The sequence below is a fragment of the Camelus ferus genome, chromosome 7 (genome assembly GCF_009834535.1).
Source record: "Camelus ferus isolate YT-003-E chromosome 7, BCGSAC_Cfer_1.0, whole genome shotgun sequence".
Classification (NCBI taxonomy): domain Eukaryota; kingdom Metazoa; phylum Chordata; class Mammalia; order Artiodactyla; family Camelidae; genus Camelus; species Camelus ferus.
Window position 1 is genome coordinate 51,821,202 of NC_045702.1, and position 24,249 is coordinate 51,845,450.

Genomic DNA, 24,249 nt, shown 5'->3' on the forward strand with positions numbered 1-24,249 from the left:
GCCCAACTCAAGGCCCCATGTTCTCAGACTGAGCAATAACTAGGCATTAAGGCAGGTGGTCAGAACTTTCCAGGAATGGCCTTATGACTAGGAAGCCACACAGATACTTGCTTTCATCTAGCTAAGCCCAATGACTTCTCTAAATAATATCAATTCCTAATTATATACACACAAATACAGAAGAACTGAAGTGTGGCAAATATAAAAGTCATTTATATTTTACTACAAAAATAGTATGTAGTAGAAAGTGCGTGAGCTTTGGAGACAGCCAAACCTGAGTTCCAGTGCTCACTCCACCATTTACTGGCAGAGCGACTGGCTGAGAAACGTGGGGCATTATCCCAGGAGGTAGTACATGCAGAAAATACCAAGAATCACTCAAAAAGTGTTCAGATATATTTGTATGTGTCCATATTTTAAGAAAAGTAACAACATTTCAATTGCAAAAACCTATTTAAAATTGCAGACTGCCTTTGCTTTGTGTCCCCATAGCAATCATCACCATCTAACATATTTTGTATATTTACCTTGCTTGGTCCCTGTTTCCCATCCGCACCTTACTCCCCAAAGTAAAATTTAATTGTTGTAGGAATTTATTGTCTGATCTGTTCCCCACTGCATCCTCAGGAACTGCAATATGATCTGGCAGGTAGCGTTGGTTGGAAATTTCCTGATTGTGGCAGAAGTGGCCAGTGCCTGATGGGTCCTTTCTGTAGTGATGTTCTGCGAGTCAGTCCTTCCGGCCCGCTACTGCCGCCTTGCCAAAATTTGCTAAGCGCTAATTAGATAACTTAATCCCCTTTCTGCTCAGAATTGCTTAAGTAAGGTCATTTTTCTGAGACTGAAACATTGTTATAATTTAGAAGAGGAATTGTTTAGACATAGCAGTTCTGTGAATTGACCCTATAAAGGCAGGGGATGGGGATTGCTTGTTTCTTCACTTCAGATCTAAAGAGAAAGGCTTTGAAGAGAACATTGAGAATCTAATGTAAGTCCATAGCAGACTGGGGAGATAGTAGCCTAATGTCTGACTTCAGCTTGTTAAATATAAAGATCACAAAATGAGTCACTGGCCAGCAACTGATAGAGAAGCCAAGGACAGAGAAGGGAGAGAGTAACTTTTGTCCTTAGAAATTATGAAAGCAAACACACCTGAATCACTCGACACATGTCACACCTGGGCCATGCAATGAGAAGGAGCCTGCATAAGATCATCTCAGGTCCTGCCAGGCTCAGGACTCTATGAAGGAGAAATGTGATCTCAACAGAGAGACACTGAAGAGGCCCAGACCTGAAGGATTCTCAATGAATATAGGAGGAGTAATCAACCAGCCAAAACAGAGCCTATTCCCTAGAGATGGAGGTTTCTGAAGAACCAAAGAAATAAACTCTTGAGGGTCAGCTTTATGTCTGCAGGACTCCAGGATTACCACGCCAGCTCATAACAGTGCCAGTCCAACAAGAATTTTCTTGTTCTCTTTGCTTCCTTCCACTCCTGATCACTGCCAGCGAATAGTTGCCCTCACCCCTTTATTAAATAGAGTTCGTGCCATCTCACCTCTCTACCCCGCAATAGACCCTAACTGGGGGAGTGTGTTTCAATCACTGGATAGAGGTAGATCTTCTGACTGAGCTATATTTGAAGATTCAAGGTAACAATAGAATTGCTTACTATTCATAACTGACAAAAGTTTTATAATAATTTAATTAGAAATATTCTATAAAAGTTTGCCATAAAATTATAACTATTTAGACGTTAGAGATCACATTTTCTATAACCACTGGACTAGACTGAAAGTCAAATGAAACATGAGGAGCAAGAATCCTGGTTAAGAGAATAGAAGGAGGGACGTGTGCAGGAATGAGAATGAGATATGAGACACAACTAGAGATGTGATTAAAATCATTTCTGCAGACAATTCTGTGGCAACAAATCTGAAAACATTAGACATAGATGACATATATGCTTCTCTAACAAAATTTAAGTTTCTAAAATTATCCCAAGAGAAGGTAGAAAACTTACAAAAGCCAATAATCAAAAAAGTGATTGAGAAGGTTAAAAATCTGCCATTAATAAAAACCACTGAGACCACAGATTTTCACAGCTGGACTGTATCAAAGTTTTATAAAAAATAGATAATTCCTGTGTTATTTAAGCTACTACAACTGATGGGAAAAATTTTTTAATATAAAACCTTATGAAGTGAGCATAAAAAACAAAAATGTAGCCCAACCTCCTGTGTAAATACAGATGCAAAGATCTTTGTAAAACAAGAAAGTTTTAATATCCGGAAACCTATCAGCATAATTATTTATATCAATCTATAAAAAATCAAAATCATATGGCACTATCAATACATTATGAAAAATATATAAATTAATAGGAATAAAATATGACAAAATAATTGACCTCAAACCAGAGCTAATTATCATTTTAAATTAGAAAATGCTCATTGCAATTAATATGAAAAATTACACGAAAATTTCTACTGCTGCCATTGCTTTTGAATGGTAAGTTAAAAAAATTAGTATAAACATTGGAAAATTAGACATATAGTATTGGCATTAGGAAAAAAAAACTCTTTGTCTATTAAACATAAGATAAGACACTATAAACCTCTTAGAAGTAAATACAGGCAAAACATTTTCTGACATAAACCTTAGCAATGTTCTCCTAGGGCAGTCTACGCAGGCAATAGAAATAAAGCAAAAACAAACAAATGGGACCTAATTAAACTTATTAGCTTTTGCACAGCAAAGGAAACCATAAGCAAAATAAAAAGACAACTTAGAGAGTGAGAGAAAATATTTGCAAAACATGAGACTGAAAAGGGCTTAATTTCCAGAATATATAAACAGCTCATACAACTTAATAACAAAAAACAAACAAACAATCCAATCCAAAAATGGGCAGAAGACCTAAACAAGCAATTCTCCAATGAAGACATACAAATGGCCAATAGGCACATGAAAAAATGCTCAGTATCGCTAATTATCAGAGAAATGCAAATCAAAACCACAATGAGGTATCACCTCACACCAGTCAGAATGGCCATCGTCAAAAATACGAAAATATGTATGTTTATGTGTGACTGAAACATTATGCTGCATGCCAGAAATTGCAACAAAAGTGTAAACTGACTATATACTTCAATAAAAAAAAATACTACATGCCTAGAAATACTATGATTCTAATTAAAATCTGAATGAATAGAAAAATGGATAAGGGAATTTAAGATAAAAGTGGATAAGTATGTGAAGATCAGGAGCTGTTGTCTACATTACCTATAAGTAAATGGCAGTAAAAATTGGAAGATATCTATTTACAATGAACATAATATTCTTACCGAAAAATTTAAAAAGAAAACACAGGCTGTGTGTAAAAATATCTATAAATCTTATTGAAGGACACAGAACAATATTTGACCTGTGGAAAAAGATGCTGTGTTCTCGGATGGGAAGAATTAATACAGTAAAAATGTCAGTTCTTCAAAATTATTCTGTAAATTTGAGGCACTAATAAATAGAACTTCATCAAGGCTGATTTTAGAATTGGATACAATGACATAAAAGTTCACTTGGAAGAATGTATATTTCAGAACAGCCAAGAAAAGCTTGATATAGGAGAATGAAAAGCTGCGAAATATGCTTTACATATTATTCATCAGACTATAAAATCCTTATAATCAAATCAATATGGTATTAGCCATATGGAATCATAAAACATAGAGAATCTAGAAAATGAATGACTGTATAAGAAAATTTCATATATGGCAACATTAGTATTTCTATTCAGTGGGAAAAGAATGACTTATTTAATAAGTGGGGATGACAATTATTTATCCAGGAGGAAATTCAGTTGAGTTCACTCTTACTATATGTGCTGTTCAATGCTGTAGCCACTAGCCACAGTGCTATTTAAATTTAAATGAAAATTAATTTAAATGTAAAAATTTTGTTTCTCAGCTTCATTAGCCACATTTTAAATTATGGCTAGTGTTTAATGGGGAGTGCATATTATAGAAGGTTTCCATCTTTGTAAAATGTTTTACTGGAGAGCACTTATCTCTCTCTCTCCATATATGTAATATTTACAGGTATATATTACTATAAACATAAATCTAAAAATGAATATAAATATATATGTACATGTCTTTTTTTTTTTTATGGGTTTTATTTTTTTGGCTGAAAAGCTCCTTTATTTTACCTTCATTTTGGAAGGACATGTCCTCCATAGCTAGAATTCTAGGTGGAGGGTTTGTGTGTGTGTGTGTGTGTGTGTTTAATTGAAATATACATCTCTATTTAATTGTTTCCTACTGATTTAAAATTTAAAAATAAAATACTTAGAAGACCATCAAGGCTGCATATACAATACAGGGATCGAGGGGGAACTTCATAACATTATCAGAAACCCAGAAAAAATTAAGAGATATATTTGACATAAAAATTATAACTATTGTATATACAGTGATCCCAATATCAGTGTGCTTGGTTGAAAACAATGTATATTTTGGCTATATGTTCAGAAAAGCAGTTTGGAAAGGAAAATGCCCAAACCACAGTAAAGGACTACTTTTGGAAAGATACCACTGCTGCCTCTGTAGGACTTTGATTGCACAGCTCACTGTCTTGCCTTGATCATTTCCACCTCAAAGTTATGTGCAGGTGAATCTGATAGGAAGAGGCTGGGGTATATTCTTGTGCCCTAGCTGCAAGGGAACCTGGGAAATAAAGTGAGCTTCTACTTTCTAGTTTAGGGGACAGAACCCATAAGTGAAAAATTCTTCATATATAGAAAAAGTGTTCAGCAGATCCTGGAACAGCCAGAAACATGACAAATATCCATTACATAAGTCAGCAGACAAATGATAGACTTGAGGGGAAAAACGAAAAGATTTGCAACCCAGATGATGATGAATGTTGAATGTCCGTAATATAGAAAGAGTCCTTACAAATTGTAAAGAAGACAAACTACCAATAGAAAACTACATCAAGGATATGAATAAGGCATTCACAAAAGAGTAAACTCAAATTTCCCGTACTTAGAGATGTCACTTTACCAGACATTTAAAATTTTAAAATTTCAATAAGTATACTGCTGGTGCGTATGACGGAAACGGTGTATTCTTTGCTACTGGAATTATGAATTATTCCCTCCTTTTTGAAAAACAATTTAACAGTGTTTCTAAAATTTGAAATAACCATAGCCTTAGAATTAACTCTGTTCCTCAGGGGTAAAATCACCACTATATAAAAACATACACACGAGGATGATTATTGTACTTTTTTTTGTAGAGGCAAGAATCTGAAAAAGTGAAAGGCTTCAATTGGAAAAAAAAATTATGATATACTCACACTGTGGGCTATTAAAAAGCAATTACAAACAGTGCGTAAGACCTATGTCATTTGTCTTGGAGTGACTCTGACAATAAGTTGTTGAGTGAGAAAAGCAAGATACAGAGAAACCAATAGAACAACACACAACACACACTATAAGAAACTGAAGACAGAGTTTTTAACAAGAATCACAATGGGAGAGGGTGAACGAACGCAGGGGAAGAAGGGGAAGAGAGAAGGAGTAGGGAAGCAAACAGAAAAAAGAAAACAAGACTTGCAAATTAAAAACATACCCAAAATCTCATTTATGGGAAACTGCCTCCCTGAGTTATGTGTACCTGCCTCAAGAGAAACCAGAAAAGTTTAGTCTTGGTCTCTAGGAATACCTAAAGTATATTCTTAGGTAAAAAATTATTTTACAGAGTAATATGTAGAGAATGATTGCATTAAAAAACAAAGAGGTGTGTGTGTCTGTGTGTACATATTTCTACCACCAAGATGATATGCATCTGTTTATTTTTTTAAATATATTTTGATTGAAGTATAGTCAGTTTACAATATTGTGTCAGTTTCTGGTGTACAGCACAATACTTCAGTCATATAGGAAAATACATATATTTGTTTTCATATTCTTTTTCACCATAAGTTACTGCAAGATACTGAATATATTTATTCTGCTTTCCTCAGAAAGAGTAGAATTAGAAAGCAAAAGGTGGTTTTACTTATTAAACTCATGCTAATTAATTTCAAAATTTAAAAAGTACAGAAAGAGAAATTAAAATATATGTTAACATTCTAGAATGTATTGTAAAGGCAATAAGCTGTATTATAATTCAGAGAATAACTGGGGACCATCCATTGAGAGAGGGCATTGGGGACACTGAGGAGAGGTCCGAGCTGAGACCTGAAGGACGACAGTACGCTTTACTGTGAAGAGCCAGACAAAGACTGTTCTTAGCTGAGTCCACGGGCCCAATAGCTCCTTTGAAGGGCAGAAAGGAAGCCAGGCTACCTGCAGCATCAGGAGTGAATGGATTGGTTGTGTGAATTAAGGTCAGAGAGGCAGGGACTTGCAGACCACTGCTAATAAAAGTTTGAGCTGGACCACTTCCAGTCAGCAAACAAGATAAGCGCTTAAATTTTTAAAACCTTTGTAGCAGCTTCACATTGCTGAGACTCCAGCACTGGATCAGTGGTCCATGTGCAGTAGGCCCACATGTCAGTCCAAGGTGAAACATAAATAAACAAAAGCATAAACTGAAACCCATCCCCGCCACAGGTTGGTAGAGAAGCACTGTTACAAGCCCTGGAGAGTATTTCCTTGCTATTCTTAAAGTGGTAGGAAGCCATTGAAATGTTTTAAGAAGAAATGAGTCTTTATATATTTTAAAAAAGAATTCTTTAGTTTAAAACTAGAGTTATTCCAGCTTTCATTGTGCAGAATGGATTGGAAAGGACCAAGGGTTAAATAGGGAGTAGTCAGAGGACTGTTGGGGTGATGCTGGTAGGAGATGGTGATGACTTAGACCAGGTGGTGGTGGCTGGACTGGAGGATGGAAAAGGAAGGGTCATGAGGAACCATCGATGATGTTTTGTTTCCTTTCCTTTCCTTTCTTTTCTTTTCCTTTCCTCCTTTTCCCCCTCCTTTTCTCTTTTTTCCCTTTTTTTTGACATAAGAACTGGTATATTATGACATCTGTAGAGATAAGGGATAATGAGTGAAGGAAAAAACTGAAGGCAAAAATTAAGAGTTCTGTCTCGGACAAATTTAAGTTTGAAATGTATCTTACAAACCAAAATGGAAATAAAGCCCATCAGAAAGGTCTGGGCTAGAGGTGTAATTTTGGGAGTTCTTAGCATATAGATATAGTGTGAACAACCATCCTGGTTTGCCCAGGACTGTCCCTATTTTAGCACTGAAAGTTCTAAGACTTGAGAATCCTCTTAATTCTTGGCAAACCGGGAGAGTTGTTCACCCTCTGCAGATGATATTTACGCCATGGGATTGGATAAGAGGAACCAAAGAGATCACACAAGGATTGAATCAAGCAAATACTGAGAGGAAAAAGAATCTTGGAAGGGATAGCCAGTGGGGTAGGTAAGGTCAAGACAGAAAATTGTCAAACATTGGGAAACTAAGCAGAGAGAATGTCAATCACAGAATGTTGGTGAATGTCAAATAAGAAGAGCACAGAACAGCAGATTTGGTGAGATTATGGCCATAAGTGACCGTAAGAAGAAAAGACTCTTGAGTTTGTTGGGAAGAAACCCCTACAAAATCATATGTTGAGGAGTGAATGGTAGGAAATACGATCAGTATTAAAACAATCATTCTAGCAGCTTTGAGATGGAGAGCAGAGAAACGAGCAGTAGTATGAAGAGACTAGAGAGAATGTAAAAAAGATTATTTATGTTTTTGTTTGGGGAAGTGAAGCTACTACTGGAACTACTGCATGAGGACAGTGGGTTTACCAGGCAGTGTTAAATCCCTGTGTGAAAAATTTAGCAGAAATTTAAAGTGGTTTTAGCTTCCTAGTTGTTTATCTTCAGTTACATTTAGCTTCTCAGATGTTGGCATGAAAAAAGTTTTAAAATGGTTTCAGCCAATGTTCGAGTTTTTCCAGGGAAGATGCTAGAGAAGAAAAGGATGCAAGGTAAAATAATAAAAATGGAATTATTTCTGTTAGGAAACATGGACTAAAAGCTAGGTTAAAAGGGGAACAGGAAACAGAAGTAGGTTGAAAGAGAGAGAAAAGTGAAGTCAGTGGTTTAGATGTCTGACTGAAGTTGAAGAATCCTTGCAAAATGAGTAGCTGAGAATGTAGGTGGAAAGAACAGCAGGTGCCACGCCAGAGAAAGGAGGGGCTGATTTTAAGATTTCAGGTTTGGTGAGTTTCTGCGGACGAAGTCAGTGTCACTGGATGGGAGAGAGTGGAGGAACAGGTGATTGGAGGAGAGGAAGGGAAGGATATGAGGGGCAGGCTAAATGGTTCATCCGTATGAATTCTGGAGTTGTCAAGAACGATGGCATGACTTGGGATGGAGAAGAAGAGAATGAATCAAGAGGAGATTTAAGGGAGTGATTGGGTCAAAATATGAGACTAAGGAGGAGACATGGTGGGTGGTTTAATCTGATGGTGCAAGCTTCAAATGGGAGGGAGTGATACACACCCATCTCCTTAACCTTCTGGAGTAAAGTGATGCTGGAAACTTAAGTGATTTGCCCAAGGTCACAGTAAGCTGCAGCCTGACTCTAGACCTTCCTGTGGTAGATGGTGCACTATAACGGGAAAAAAAAAAAAATCCACTGCATCAGACACGGAAAATGCTATACCAAGACTTAAGTTAAGAAGTTAAATACAATAGAGAAGAGTTTGAAGTGATAGGGGAATCTCAGGATAACATACTGTTAGGACAGGCTACATAATTTTCAGGGCCAAGCGTAAAACGGAAATGCAGGACAACATGTTCAGGAATCACTGAGGATTTCAAGATGGAAAGAAGAGCACTACATCAAAAGTGGGCCCGTCTAAGTGTGGTGTCCTGCATAACTGCACAGGTAGCAAGCCCATGAAGCTGGCCCAACCTGTGCTGGGGTTTCCAAGGCCTAGGAGAAAGATTCGGAAAAGAGCAGCATTTGGTCAGATGAAGAGATACACTGTATTTCTTTGTTTGAAACTGCTATGTGCTAGCCACTGTTTAAATGCTTGGCCAGTATTATCATTTACTCCTCCTAATGTGAGGTAGGTATTATTTCCCCATTTTACAGATGAGGAACCTAAAATGCTGGAAACTTGAGTGATTTGCCCAAGGTCACAGTAAGTTGCAGCCTGATTCTAGACAGGTTATGTTGCCTGTCAGCAGTCCTCATGTTAATTGATGGCTTGGGAGCCTCAGATTTAGTGTTGACCAAAGTAAACAGAAGTGTGAGATGTGATAGAATTAGACTTCATGAAGTCCCTAGAAGAAGAAGAAGAATCAGCTGCCAAGGTATAGTTTTATATTCATTTTTTATTTCAGCTTTATTGAAGTACAGTTGACATAAAATTATGAGATACTTTAAGTGTACATCATGATGATATACCTAGACACTGAAAAGATTCCCCCCCACTAGTTAGCACATTCATTCCCTCACATATTTATATTTTTTGTTTGTTTTTCTATGGTGAAAACACTAAAGTTCTACTCTTAGCAAATCTGTTACACAATGTGGTGTTATCAAATATAGTTATGTATTTTATGTTAGATCATGACTGCATATATCCAAAGAAAATTAGAACAGGATATCCAAGAGAGATCTGCACCCCCATGTTTATTACAGCATGATTTGCAATAGCCAAGATAAAGAAACAATCTAAGTGTCAGACAGACAATGGCTGAATTAATAAGGAAGACATGCTATATATCTTAAGTATATATATGAATGTATATATAAAATGGAACATTATTCAGCCATGAGAAGGAAGGAAACCCTCCTATTTGTGACAGCATGGATGGACCTTATGGTATTAGGCTAGGTTTAACAGCCAGACAGAGAGAGGCAAATACTGCATGGTATGACATGTATATGGAATCTTTAAAAAAAAAAAAAAAAAAAAGTTAAACTCATGCAAACAGGCGTAAAGGGTTAGCCAAGGGCTGGAGGATGGGGGAAATAGGGAGAGGCTGGTAAAAGAGTATAAATTTGCAGCGATAAGATGACTAAGTCTGAAGATCTAATGTAAAACATGGTGACTGCAGTTAACACTGTCCGAACAGTTTGGAATACGTAACATAAAAGTATTCCCAGTCATCTCTCATGTGCTCTTTTCTAAAGAGGAAAGAGACTTCATTTTTTAGGAAGGTTCTGGGTGTGGATTTTTGCCATGTTGATGCATGTAGTGGATAAAGTATGGGCCTCGGGGCATGAGATGATTTATTTCCCATAGCTAATCCTAGAAATCCACATTTCAAAAAAAGTGTTACAATCAGGAATAATTTGACTAAATTATTTGATGAAAGGTGAAGAAAATTGGGTAAATAAAATCATTACCGATGGAGATACCACAAAAAGAAGTCTTCATATATGGATGAATTTTTACACATTAAAAAACTCTCTACGTCCCTTGAAAAAATTTGTGATCTAATTTCTTAGCACTCTGTTTTGCTTTGGCTCTATACATAAGAACTCAGTGATCTTACCATGTACTACCTGGTTTGTATGCTGAATTGGTTATCTTATTTATGACTGAATCTCAGCTTATTCTTTGTCTCCAGATACTTTCACACTGCTGTGTGTGTGAGGGACTGGGGGTAAAAAAGATGCAATTAATTTCAGTTGAAGTGATTATTTACCAATGCTTTTTAAAAAAGACACAGCTGGTTGCATGATTTATTAGCCTATGTAATCTTTGTGCTTATTGAAATATGAATTGATTAATGTTCTCTGTCTAAACTCTGCTTTTGTTTTAGTGGACTAGTAATAAATAAGAGTTTTGGTCAGTTTGATGTAATCCAAAGTAGAAAACAAAGAGCAACTAATGAGTAAGCCTCCTGATCTCTTTCAGGCATGCCCTGGGGTAAACCATTTCCTTTCCAGCTTTGCATTCTGGATGACTGTATCTGTTAGCATAGTTGTGTATGTGACACCTTGTAATGGCACAGCCAGATTACAAATGGAGGAAGTACATTCAGCCTCTTTCCATTTTCGGCATTACGGAAAAAAGGAATCTTCAATTAATTATACTTCTTAGTTAATGGTTACTCTGTAGATAACACATTTTCAAAGAATTTGAATATAATAAGATACACAGTAGCGCTACTATATAAGCTTTATCTTTTATTATTTTGCTATCCACCTTATGGAACTTTTAAATTTTATTTTAACTAATAGAGTATATTTTAGTTGGTATTATGGACTGAACTATGTCTCTTTTCAAAATTCATATGTTGGAGTCCTAAGCCCCAATGTGACTGTATTTGGAGACTGGGCCTTTAAAGAGGTAATTAGGTTAAGTAAGGTCATAATGGCGGGGTCCTAATCCAATAGGACGATTTCCTTATGTGAAGAGGAAGAGATTACAGGGATGCACATGCACAGAGGAAAGGCCACGTGAGAACATAGCAAGAAGGTGGCCACGAGCAAGCCACACAGAGAGGCCTCGGGAGACATGAACTCTGCCAGCACCTTGATCTCGGACTTCCAGCCTCCAGAACTGTAAGAAAGTTAATTAATGCTATTTAAGCAACCTGTCTGCATGTTATGGCAGCCCTAGCAAAGTAATATAGTTGGAAACTGTTGTATCTTTTTAAATTTGTGGCTAAAAATAATTCGCATCCATCTGTCTTTTAGAAGTACCAGCATACATGACTGTAAAAGAAAAAATTCAGTTTGGATGACATTAGAGGCCTTTTCCTTTCTCTGAGTTAAACATTATTTTTATTAGAGCAGTAAAGATTTTCACCTTCACAAATAATTTAATCTTATCATAAATGCTCATGATAAAATATTTAGAAAATATAGGACATAAGAAAAAGCGTAATTTCTAATCCTATTGAGAATATTTTGATATAAGTATATGAACATAGCCAGAAATAAAAAGTGAAATGATTAACTATACACACTAATTTATTTCTTGGATTTCAAATTTAATATATGAATATTATTGTGTTAAATATATTTCGTATGTACATACACACATTTTGAAAACTATGTCTTCAAATTCTATTGCATTATTTTAGCATAATTAAACCAATCTACTATTGCTGAATAGATTTTCAAAGTATCTCAGTGAAAAACATGATAAATATGATAAATTCTCCATGACAGGAAATTCCAAAAATTAACATCTACATATTTTCAGCTGTCACTCTTCTAAAGCCTTCTCTTCTACCTTCTAAAGGAGGAGGATACTTTATTGTCTAAGCAGTTTCAGGCATGGGGTTTTGCTGTGTTGATCCAGGAAATGGATGAATTAGAGCTCTGTGTAAGTCTAAGACACTGTATTAATTCATGTGAGGAAGACACATGCAAGAAAAGAAAAAAAAACCTGAGCTGAAAAGATGGAGAAAAGAGGTGAGTGAGAAGAAACGGTCAGAGCTCAATTGTAGAAAAAGTTTTGGAGAGTTTTAGTAGAGAATCAGAGACACTGGGAGCAGCCACCAAACTGTAATGAGGAGGATTTTAGAGAGAGAAATGGGAGACGAGGACTTTGGGGAGTGTAGAATTTTGTACTGTGTAGAATGACTAAAATTGCCCATTCAAAAGTACTTCTGAGAAATATTAACATTTTCATTTTTAAGTGTTTTTTGAATATTGGATGATGGTCCCTTTAAAATAAAAAACCCCACAGTGATAAAAAGAACTACCACTTCATTTGTAGCATATACACAACCGGGATGCATTTATTTGCAGCTTAATTCTTCAGTACACCCATAATTTATGAATAACATACTTGATAAAAAAGGATGTGCAAAATTTAAAGGTTTTCATCTATATTTTCAGAAATTATCTTTCTATATCTTTTAACACTATTTCAAAGTACTTATTTCTTGTTTTCTTACCATTTCTTCAACTTTGCCAATCAGATCAACAATGACACCAAATTGTTATTTTAACTTGCATTTTTATTAAATGTGGATATTTTCTCATATTACCTCTTTCTCTGTCTCAGACACACACACACACACACACGTATTATTACCTTTCTCTCTCTCGTAAATGGCTGGTCTATACATTTTATTTTTTATTAAAGATTGAATAATATCTAATGAAATGTATAGTTTCCAACATTGGCTTTAAAAGGTTTATAGCACAGTATTTTCACGTAAGTGAAATGCAAAGCCTGTATGTTACATAAACAAATTCTAGGTTCAGATAACAGTGTTCAGGAAATAGTGTTGTTCTTAATTACCATTCTTTCCCAGTTGGAAGGGTTGACTTTCAGATTCAATCTTCTCAAGCATAATCTTGAAAAAAACTTTTTTAGATAGATGTTGTCTGACAGATTCTAAAACTCTAGTTTCAGAGAAAATTGATGATAGACAAGCTCATTTATATTTTTACTTTTTATCTCTTCTGTAGTTTCAGATTTAAAATTCCCTACCTCCAGTTCACGTCTTAAGCTTTCTCCTACGCTCTTGGTCCCATTACCTTTTCTGTGTCTTATTTCAAGTAGTAAAATCTATCGGCTAACTCAGGACAAAACTTGGGCATCGTATTTGACACCAGCTTTTCCTCTACCTTTCCCACAAGAAACCCTATCCATTTTATTTCCTAAATATATTCAATATATTTATTTTCCCTGCTTACGGCAAGTAGTGCTCAGCATAGGCCCTTATTAGCTCATCATGATGTTCTGTCTCATAACATTTTAAAATGTACCTTCATCATCTAATAGATTCCAGACGCTATAGTCTGGCATGTAAAGCCCTCCTTGATCAGCCCTACCTTCTCTTCTAGTCTCTTCTTTCTCTCCATCTCTAGCATTTTGTATTGAGTTATTTGTTGTTCCCTAAAATTCAGCGTATTTTGTCTCTCTTCTTTTCAGAAAGTGTTTCCTTGTAAGAGTCCATGTCATTCCGTTTTCTTTGATTTCCTAAATTTTGCTTTTCTTTCAAGAGTTAATTTACCTTCTTCTTGAGGGCTTACCTGATATGGGTCAGGATGGAGAATGAATGAAAGGGGGGGAAAAAGAATCTTCTCTTATATTTGAGAGATTATGTGTCTCTGAACCCTAGATCCCTTGCATGCAGGGACTGTGGCTTATTAATATTCTATCCCAATGCCTGGCACCTAGTAGGTACTTAAGACATGTTTGAATGAGTTAATGAAGAACACAAATCTAGGTCACTGACTCTTAAGGAACATCTCAACAATCTAATGGAAAGAACAGAACCTGTGTGGAGTAGGAATCCAAATCAATCAACACAGGTAATACAAACTAAATTTTAGATGAGTCAGAACCAGAAACAACTCCCCCTTTGTGAGTATAAATTTAGTTATATCTAAGAGAGTTTCAGATCACATCTGGTACTTAATTTTGGATCTTGACAAAATGACAAAGGAGTGGCATTGGTGATAAACTGCAAAACAGAACTCTTCATCCTATTGTTGTTGTTACAGGTCATTTACTTCCTTGTCTCCTTTCTGTTTTTAAATGCTTACAGGTAGCAAGAGGAAGAACAATGAGCACAATCTCTCAATGTCATAACTGGACATAAGGTTGACCATGTGAACCCCAAGTATAATTACCTACAGGGGACTCAGTGCCGTGAACCGGCCCTGACAGCTTTGGCAAACAGTTGTGGTAAGATGTACTTGCACATATATAACCACTGTGGTAAGCCTCTAGGCTGGGAGAAACTGGACAAGGGTTTGATGTTTAAGTTAATATGCATTGTGAATAAATATCCAACGGTGAGGTTAGTATTGTGCCAAAAATCAGGAATCTGTCTGAACTATTGAACATGACATTCATTCTCTAACTGCTGAGTGAGGGAAGATGGAAAGGTGTATTTTTGCTGAACTGAGCCTATCACTTTGAAATTTAGCCCCAATCACCCATTGCACTGAGAGGGGAATGCTGGAATTTTACAAAGCACATTCCTAAAAGTAAAGCAAATGTAGTTTGTAATGTTCAGAAGCCAGAGAATTTGACCAGTGCCCTCGTTTGTTTTTCAAGTTTTGCTTGAACTGGCTTATGGATTTATCTACCACGCATGGCACATGGATATTTTTGTCACTGGATATTTTACAACAGCTGTGATCCTGATGGGGGTTTAGTTAACCAAAGGCCCCTCTGCATGCAAGCGGTCACCAGGCATCTAATGGGCTGAGAGCTGAAATGACAATAAAGCGAGCAGAACCATGCAGCTGTGGACCAAATGTAAGGTAATAACCAGCACTTGGCCATTACGGGGTTAACTGCTGGTGTTCTGGCGAGTGTAAAAAATTGTTGAGGTCCTTCTCAAACACACAGCCAAAATCTGAACATTTCCATTGGGTCCAAGTTAAAAATGCCTCTGTTTCCTTTTAAACTGGCAATTATTTTCAGGACACCAATCTTATTGTCGTGTCTAACATATAGATTATTATAATTACAATTTTTTGGATAATTATGTCGTACTTTTCCAACATACTCTTAATCCAAATAAGAGATCCTTGCAGAATATCAGCTTCTTAGTCTCTGGGGTTTCAGCCACTAGTGCCTGTGCCTTTATAATTTCCAGACTTGTTGCATTTACTCAGGGAAGAATTTTACCTACATTTGCTGAGTTAAAGAGCCATCCATTCTGTTGTTTTAAACAAATGAAACTGTATCACTGCAGTGTCAGTCCAAACATGTGTAATTAACAAGGAAAATATGTCTGAGCCGTATTGGTCAAGATAGATGACTTCCTTGCATGACTTATAAACATTTAGAGGCATAAAGCCAGGATGTCAAAACCAAGTTGTATACCGCAAAGGTTTATCTGGGAGGACTTTGAAATTACAAAGGAAAACGAAAGACAAAATCAGCCTGCCATACTTTCTTAACAAGGCGAGCAGCTTTCTGCTATCTATATAAAAATAAGCCTTCTGTCCTCCTTTTCGACATGTGTTACTCACACTGCAAAGGCCAAAACAGACATCTTCTTCTGGAAATGTTCATCAAACAATATAATGGTATATGTCAGAGCTTTCCAATTATTCTGGCTGGATATAGGTCTCTAATCTCCTTTTTAATTTTTTGCAGTAACTGTGCACAGAATTCTCTTTGGAATTTGATCAGTGGCCTAGGCTCTAAAAGAGTTCTAACTCTGTCCCATATGTGTTAGTTTCTGAGTGCACTGAGAGCCACCAGCTCTGACCTTTATCTACAGTTGTTTTCCTAGATAATGATCCAATAATACTGTCAGCAGGAGGTAGACTTTTAGGAACAAAGACAACTTACCTACAGGTGCTCTGTTCCTTTGCTGGATAAAATGAACTCATTCTGAGTATACCTGAAGAATCTTATTGTCTTCAAGTATATCCCAGTCCAGTTTTTATGTCATCACTGGCATCAGTTAGAAATTAGATGTGCCAAGAAGCTCTGAGAAAAAATCTTACTTGTGACTTGTGTATCACATCCAAGGAGGTTTAGTTCCCGAAGCATCATAAGTTAACTTGGGATAAGGAAAATCCAGTTCGACTACAGCCCTGTACAGCAAGACCTCCCATTCCAGAAGGTATAATGAATTGTCAGTGCAGAACTTGGTACACTGACTTAGAATAACATCTTTGGAAATTCTTCCTCTGAGAAAGGTCCTTTGGTTTCATTCTGGTGCTGCACCAACAAGCTTCTGACCACCTGGTTCATGACAGCTTGCTGTTAATGAAATAAACTCACATATATTCTAATAGTAGAGGTCTTAAGATGTGTAATTCATTCTTTAATTATCAAGAACCTTGGCTCTGAGTGGTGTTTATAAACATGATGGGGAGTGGGGGGCGGTGAGGGAGGGAGAGAGGGAAGGGGGGAAGAGAGAGAGATTATCTAGGAATATTTTGCTCTACTGTTTCACAAGGGAAAATTAATTGTCCTAAGTCGTCCTCTCTTAAGGTTGCATGAAGCATGGTGCTCATAAAATAAGACTGCTGCCTCCTGCAGAGGTCAGTTTTACTGTGGGTTGCAGGAAAGATGTAGATTGATTTTTGCTATCTGTCAGGGAAAAGGGGTTAATGTTCTGCCGACTGTATATACACATGGTCAGGGAGGGCCAAGCACACTGAAAGCAATGAAAGCAGAAAGGTATCTCCATCACTCCATCTTTCTTGGCACTATTAGTCCCATGTCAGCATTCTGAAGAACCATCCCTTCCCCTTTTCCCTTCTATTCCACACCTCTGATAAGATCTGACAAGACTGGCAGGATAGAGATGAGTAACTCATGGGAAAGGGACACATTCCTTTCTGTCTTCGCCCTGATGGGTTCCTCAATAAGAATCAAGGATGGACACCTCTGTTCCAGGCCCCGTTCCTCAGTTACATCTAAGGGAAAGCCTTTATGTAGGATGCTGGTTGCTGTCCCATACATGAGAATGGACTAGTGTCCCTAGAGTATTAGGGTCCAGTGACCCAGCCGCAGTAACTGGTAGCTTCACCCGGCTATTTAAGCTTAGTTCAACTCTGGATACTGTAACTTGGCAGTACTCACTTTCATCGGGATGGATTAAAGACCTCACAGAAGAGGGGGAAAGTATCAGGCATCCTTAGAAAAGGAAAGCGAAGAAAAGGTAGTAGGTGCTGCAACCTTGTAGCCATAAACCCAATTGTATTTTATTTTTAGGACACGGCCTGATGACATGAAAGGGACTGCCAACAAATCAGTAAATACAGACCAAGAGATTTATTCTTGGTTTTAGAAGCTGAAGAGGTAAGGTAGTAAATTACTGTAAGATACATTCTCAGCCAGGGCTAACCTGGGGTGTGTTATATAAGCATGGTGTAACCCATGGGCACGTGGTCACATATGCATATATCAGGGAATGAATCTGTCATCCTGCATATATTCAATCTCTTGTGAAATACTGGGCACTGGCAGTTGGTAGCGGCAGCAACCACGGCATATGCTATAAGCATTTCATCTATTAAAGTGTCTGACACTTGGCAGGTACATTCAAGAATGACAGCTCTTGGCAAGTTCATCTTCTCTTTGCACACGAATAGTAAGGAGAAAGGAATATTTTCGGTCTGGCAGAAATAAGCAACAGGTGCTGAAGGGCTTGTGATGTAGTTTAATAGCAGGGAGTGTGTTAAACAGTGTGAAATAAGCAAACATAATTATAACACAGGATGAAAATGATGGCTCCTAGTTAATTCTGGTCTAGGCTAGTTCAAAGACCCTGGGCCAGTACACCTTAGGAGGGATTATACTCTTTAAAAGTAACAGAATGCAGAAAATATTTAACAGTGTACCCTTCATGTAGTAAAAATCTTCCAGGGATCCTAAATTTTAAGGGCTGTTTTTTCAGGTGTGGAGCTTTAGGGGCTATCCCATGTGTTCAGGGCTGTGTAGCCTCCAATGCGTCCTTATCTAGACTCTATCTGGCCTTTCTTGAGCCTAAAGGAGCTGAATCCAGTAAGTATTTTATCTTCACCTTGTATTCATTCTGGCTCTTCAAAGTGATTATTTAGTGCATCAAGGCTGCTGCTATTCACCAAGCATTTTAGATACTAATGTCAAGGGCAGTTATTCCTGAGTGACTCCTATTCTGGAAGCTGTCAATGAAGATGGTATGCCCTAAAGTTCATACATAATTGTATCCCTGCTGTGTATTTTGTGTCTAGTGCTTTGTTTGCAAGATAACTAAGAATGCAATAGAGCAATATGGATAATAGTAGCAAAACTGACTAAAATATTTAGTTTCTGGAGTCAGATTTGCCAAATTCAGAACTGTTTCTAAATCATGCATATATGGCTTTGACTTGATTAATTAAATTCCCCAAGCCTACTTATTTTTCCAAAAAGTGAAGATGATAAAAGCATTTACTTCACAGGCTGTTTCAGGAATTGAATTAAATAATTCATGTATTTACCCTAGTAAAATATCACATTGTGATTATCTGAATATGTTAGTTACTTTTGTTTATGTTTTGTAGAGTAGATTCCTTTGAAAATAACACAGTGGGAACAGGGGTTGGTGAGAAAGATCATTTGATATTCAGACTTCTCTAGATGCAATTTCTAGGGTAAACTTTCCTCCTTTGTCATGATCTGGGGCTTTGTTACTCCACGTGTGGTCCGTGGACCAGTGGCATCAGCATGGCCTGGGAGCTTATGAGAAATGCAGAATCTCAGGTGCATTCCCTTCTGATTTTAAAATTGAAATAATATCTATGTGAGGTATTGTGGGAGAAATGTAAGAGAAGTATGGATTATTGCTTCATTCCATAAATTACTTTTTTAAATCTTAAATCACTGATGTTTAATTCTGCCTTGAAGCAAAAGTTCAGTTTAAAAAATTTCAAGACAAATTTTGATCATACTTAATAGAAGGCAAATATATTTGAATAAATTTGAATTGATTAATTAATTTAAATTAACCATTTAAAAGATTAGGTAAGTATTTCCCCTCAAAAAGATGATTCCAAAGTTCTAAATTTACGTATTTTTTTCCTCTTTTAAACAACACTTTAGAGTTACATACAGCCTTTGTCTTACGTTTCACACTATTATGATTTCAATTAACAGGGATATTTTCCATACTGATTTTTTTTTCACTTACAATTTGAGCACTATCTCATAACAAAGACAGCTTGAGAATGCGTGTTAACAAATTCAAACCCTACAAATGAATTTCACAGTCCTCCGAACTGCTCATTCTCACCTCATGAATCCGAAAGTGTCTATGAATTTGAAAGATTGCTGCTGGTGGATGATCTCATCTTCCATACTTCCATCAGCTCTGGTTACGTTTTTCTCCTGTAAATGGCTCCCTCTACTTGGAGCAACAGCGCCAAACTTTCTGGACAGGCATGAATTACTGCTCTGTCTCCCTTCCTCTTTCTCTTCATTTACATTTCACACTACAGGACAAACTGAAACATTGAGTAATGGACGGCGCTAAGGGACGGTGACTATTTACTGTGTGTTTTTCATGCTTGGGGCATTTTCTATGTCTCAAATACTGAATTGTATGATACTAGAGATCAAACGGAAGGACTTTAACATTTTCATTTGTAGGAGGGAAGCTTTAGTTTTATAAAGGCAGCTGCAAATTAGACTTTATTTGCTAACTGAAAGGAATGGTTGCAATACATAGCCAGGCAAAATATGAAAAATACAGGAAGGTCAAAGTAGTAAAGTATACACTTCCTCTTACATACAGCATTGAATCATTCACTGAGCTGACATTCCTGCTGTAAACTCAGTTTCATAAAAAATTTTTTTTCCATGTAAGGAAAAAGAAAGACGACTGTGTCATGCCAGCCGTAATACCTAACCCGTCCTAATGGGAAGGGCAACAGAGCAAATACCTTTCTTTCTCCTACTTGGCTCATTTTTAATTTATAGGCTTTAAAACTATTTATCAACTAACTTCCTCCCTCCCTTCCTTCCTTCCTCTTTTGTCCCCAAATAATCTAAAAATTTCTCCCCAGGGGAATACCGCTTTTCTCCTCACTGTTCATGTGGTACACACAAATTCTTTATTTTTACCCTAAAGATAGAGGCCTTCTTACTCTCTCTAACAAACTGGATGCCAATTAAAAAAAAAAATCAAAACAACTAATAGTGAGAAACTCTAGAATTTCTCTCACAGGTTTTTTTTTCCCCTCAGATTAAGGCTTGATGTTATATTGAAACCGAAATGTGCAAGTTAAAAGAAGGAAGGAAATGACTGTTTATTGAGGGTCTACTATTTGCCAGAAATTTTCTGTGCATGAGTTCTTTCAGTCCTCCTCACAGCCCTGTGTGAGAGCTGTGATTCTCTCTAATTTGCAGTGTGACAGCTGAAATCCAGACATTCAGTAGCTTGCCCAGCATCACATAGCTACTAAGTCTGTTGACTACGAAGTGTTGAGTCTTTCCTACTTTACTTTACATCAGCGTCCTCTCTCTTAATTTGCAAATGAGACCCATGAGGTGCAAAGACGCTAAGGGACTTAAATTGGTGTCTGAGTTGGAATTGGATAATAGGTCCTCTGACTCAGTTCGTCCCACTATGCCATTGGGAATACAAAGATGGAGGGGGGAAAAGAAAACCTGTGAAATAGGCCCTAAGATTAAAATCACATTTAAAAAATCTGCAAAAAAAAATTTACCATGTTTATTTTTTTGAGGAATGGAATCTATTAAGATATTTCCTGTCTGTTACTGAAAAGAAAATCTCATGTGATTCCAGTGCCATGGGTTGATCAGACCCCAGAGATGATGACTGTTATTTCTAAGGAATTTTGTATATGGTTGCAGGCAACATAACTTTCTCTGTCTCCAGGGAACTGGAGCAAAGGTCAGATATGCTGGGCCTAACTCCAAATCTATAGAATGAATTTTCTACTTTCCAGCTATTAAGGCAGACTCTTCTCATAAATTTGTGCAACTGTTCGAAGAGTGAGACTTACCTTATTCCTATTTCTCTCCCTACCTCCTTTCTCCCAATTTCAGACATGAAACACAGTACGGACTCATATTACAATGAATATTTGTGCATATTTATGTTAGCCCTGTTTTCCTCCCACCGGAGCTTACACAGAACAAAATCTCCAAACTCTAAATTGATAGAAATGTTGTGCATGGCTGTTATGGTATTTATGGGTGAAAATACAAGATTTGGTAGGTGAGAGTTAGATTGGGGGAAAGGACTGAAAAGAAAGTAAACTTCACTGTTTCTTATACCCATTGATTTTGAAGTTGTTAAAAAAAAAAAGAAAGAAAGAAAGAAAGAAAACCAAAAACAACACAGCAAAATGTGAACATCTCTTTCGGCCCCTGAAAACCTGCCTTACAGGTGTGTAGAAAGTGGGCGATACATCCTGTACTCAGGCCAGCCTGGTCCTCAGATATACTTTGTTCTTTTCCTTCTCTAAGCTTCTTTGTAAGATGTTCCCTCTCACATAACTGTCCTCTCTCCTTCCCCTTCTACCAGTTTCTACACGCCTGTCAACGCTGGGTTGAGATGCTGCCTACTTCATGGGGCCCTCTCATGTGCCGAGCGTCAGGAAGTCTCTTCCGTGTGCGATTGTAGCAGCTGGAAACAGACCTCAGTAGCACTTACCACTCATATACTAAACTTGGAATACTTTTATATCACCAGATCTCTACGATAGGGTAACGAATTATTTCTATACATCAAGGAGTACAATCCTCATTTTATTCATTTTATTTTTTCACTTGGCTTCTAGGGCATCATGCTTTCTCAGTTTTCTTCCTCCCTCATTGGCCATTTCCTCTTGGTGTCTGTCTGTCTCTCCTTCTCTCCCTCTCTTGGTTTGGGCTCATCATCTGGACTCTTAACTATGTATTTTGAACTTGATCGATATCTACTCACTCCCAAGATGATCTCAAATATCATTTAAATGCTGATGACTCCCAAATATCCATGTCAAGCCTGGCTCTCTACCTCACCATCAGATGGTTATCCCCACCCGCATGCTGAATCATCTTCACTTGCCTTTTCACTTGGCCTCTTAATGAAATGTGTCCAAAAAAGAAACCCCAATTTCCCCCCACAAAATCTGCTTTCCCTCCTAGCTTCCCCTCTCTAGTCAATGGCAACCAATATTTTAGAAGCATCATTGATTGATCTCTTTCTCTTAATTCATTCAATACAGTCTTTCAACAGATCTCACTGGTTCTGTCTTCAAAATATATTCAGAATCTGAACACTTCTCATCATTTCGTATCTATGACCCCAATCCAAGTCAAAAGTATCTCTTATGTTGGGTGACTCAATGGCTTGCTAACTGGTTTCTCTATTTCTGTACTCCCATCCCATGGTGTGTGTGTGTGTGTACATATATATACAGAGTACATATATATGTATATGTGTATATATATATGTAGACAGAGAGAGAGAGAGAGCAACCATACTGATTCAGGTATTATTAAAACTTAGATAATGTCTTCTGTTATTCACCCCTCCAAAAGCTCCCATTTCACTCATGGTAAAAACCAAAGTCCTTATAATGGCTTACAAGCCCTGTATAATTGGCTCCCTGTTACATCGATGAACTCATACTGTGCTATTTCCCAACCCAGGCATTCAGTTATAGCATCACTGGGTGTTTTTCTTTACTTCAGGAGTGTTCAGTGTTCCTGTACTTCAAGGGCTTTATAGCTCCCTCTGCTGGGATAGGTCTTCCCCAAAGACCTACATGGCTTGCACTCTCATTGTTTTTTTTTTTCAGTCTTCAGATTTCCCCATTATACTCTTATTTTCCCCAATACTAAGTTCCCTGGCCATCCTAGTTAAAATTAAACCTACCCTCAGCACTCTTTAGCCCCATTCCTTCCCTGCTTGATATTGGTGTTTGTTTCCTCTGTTGTCATAGCCCATCTTTTAGATTGTACAAGAAAGCCTGACCCAGAGTGGGTGCTCAATCAACATTTTCAGATTTGTTGAATCCCATTGTGCCTTCCTTGCACATAGTAGGTACTCACTATGTTTTTAGTCAAAAATGTGAAGCTCCAAATTATATTTTACACCAGAATAGGGAACACAGGTTTTTTTTTTCCATTTCATGAATTCTCACAGTTAACAAGAATTGAAAGCAGTTGTATATCAGAAACAGGTGTGTTTCATCTGTGTATAGTAAAACATTAGGTTTCAAAGAATGGAAAAATTTGGTCGTTCACAGCAGAAGGAACCCTTGAACCAACAACAGGGACCCTGAGCCAATGGCTATGTTAAGAGAATATAGACAGTGCCACATAACTAGGAAAATGCTCTAAGGGCACCTTTGATCACGTTTAATTAAAGAAATTATAAAATGCACTTTTCACTTAAGTCTCCTTGCCACAACCACAGTTTGGCAATTTTTTTTAACCATAGGAGCCAGAAAAAGATAAAATATGGTGGCTTTCTATTCTAAACCTCATAAATAATTTTATACCTCCCAAATGAAACAGTTAACAATAAGACTTTTTTTGAGTCAACAGAAGGGAATTGTAAGAGCCATTCATACCATAACAGATGTTCTGTCTTGCTTCAGCTTTATTCTTTGTTTTTTCCTTTACCTTTTCCTCTCATTGAGGATCCTATGACATAGTTTCATCTCAAAGACATGGAATCCTTCGCCGACTTAAGAGCAACTGCACAGAGCAATCTATCATGGATTTTGTGACTGTCACACAACATGCACATGTTCCCTGGGACCAGGATATTTTTGCCCTTGAAATGGCCCAGTACAGGATCATCATCCTTGCCCAGAAATAATGGTAGAATTGAAGTAGATACCACCCAAAT

At 37.2% G+C, this 24,249-nt stretch overlaps 1 protein-coding gene across 16 annotated transcripts in view; it reads left to right on the forward strand.

Annotated features, from left to right (window-relative positions):
• CRPPA (CDP-L-ribitol pyrophosphorylase A) overlaps positions 1–24,249 on the forward strand; it is a 331,012-nt gene that overhangs the window by 267,491 nt on the left and 39,272 nt on the right. For 9 of the 16 annotated variants that reach the window (XM_032483917.1, XM_032483907.1, XM_032483909.1 and 6 more), the window contains 4 exons: positions 11,369–12,394; positions 14,488–14,627; positions 15,003–15,211; positions 17,631–17,717. The gene's annotated coding sequence lies outside the window, so the exon portion shown is untranslated. Of the gene's footprint in view, positions 1–10,886; positions 12,395–14,487; positions 14,628–15,002; positions 15,212–17,630; positions 17,718–21,930; positions 22,113–24,249 lie in introns of all 16 variants that reach the window. The other 7 variants (XM_032483912.1, XM_032483900.1, XM_032483910.1 and 4 more) reach the window with 7 other exon arrangements.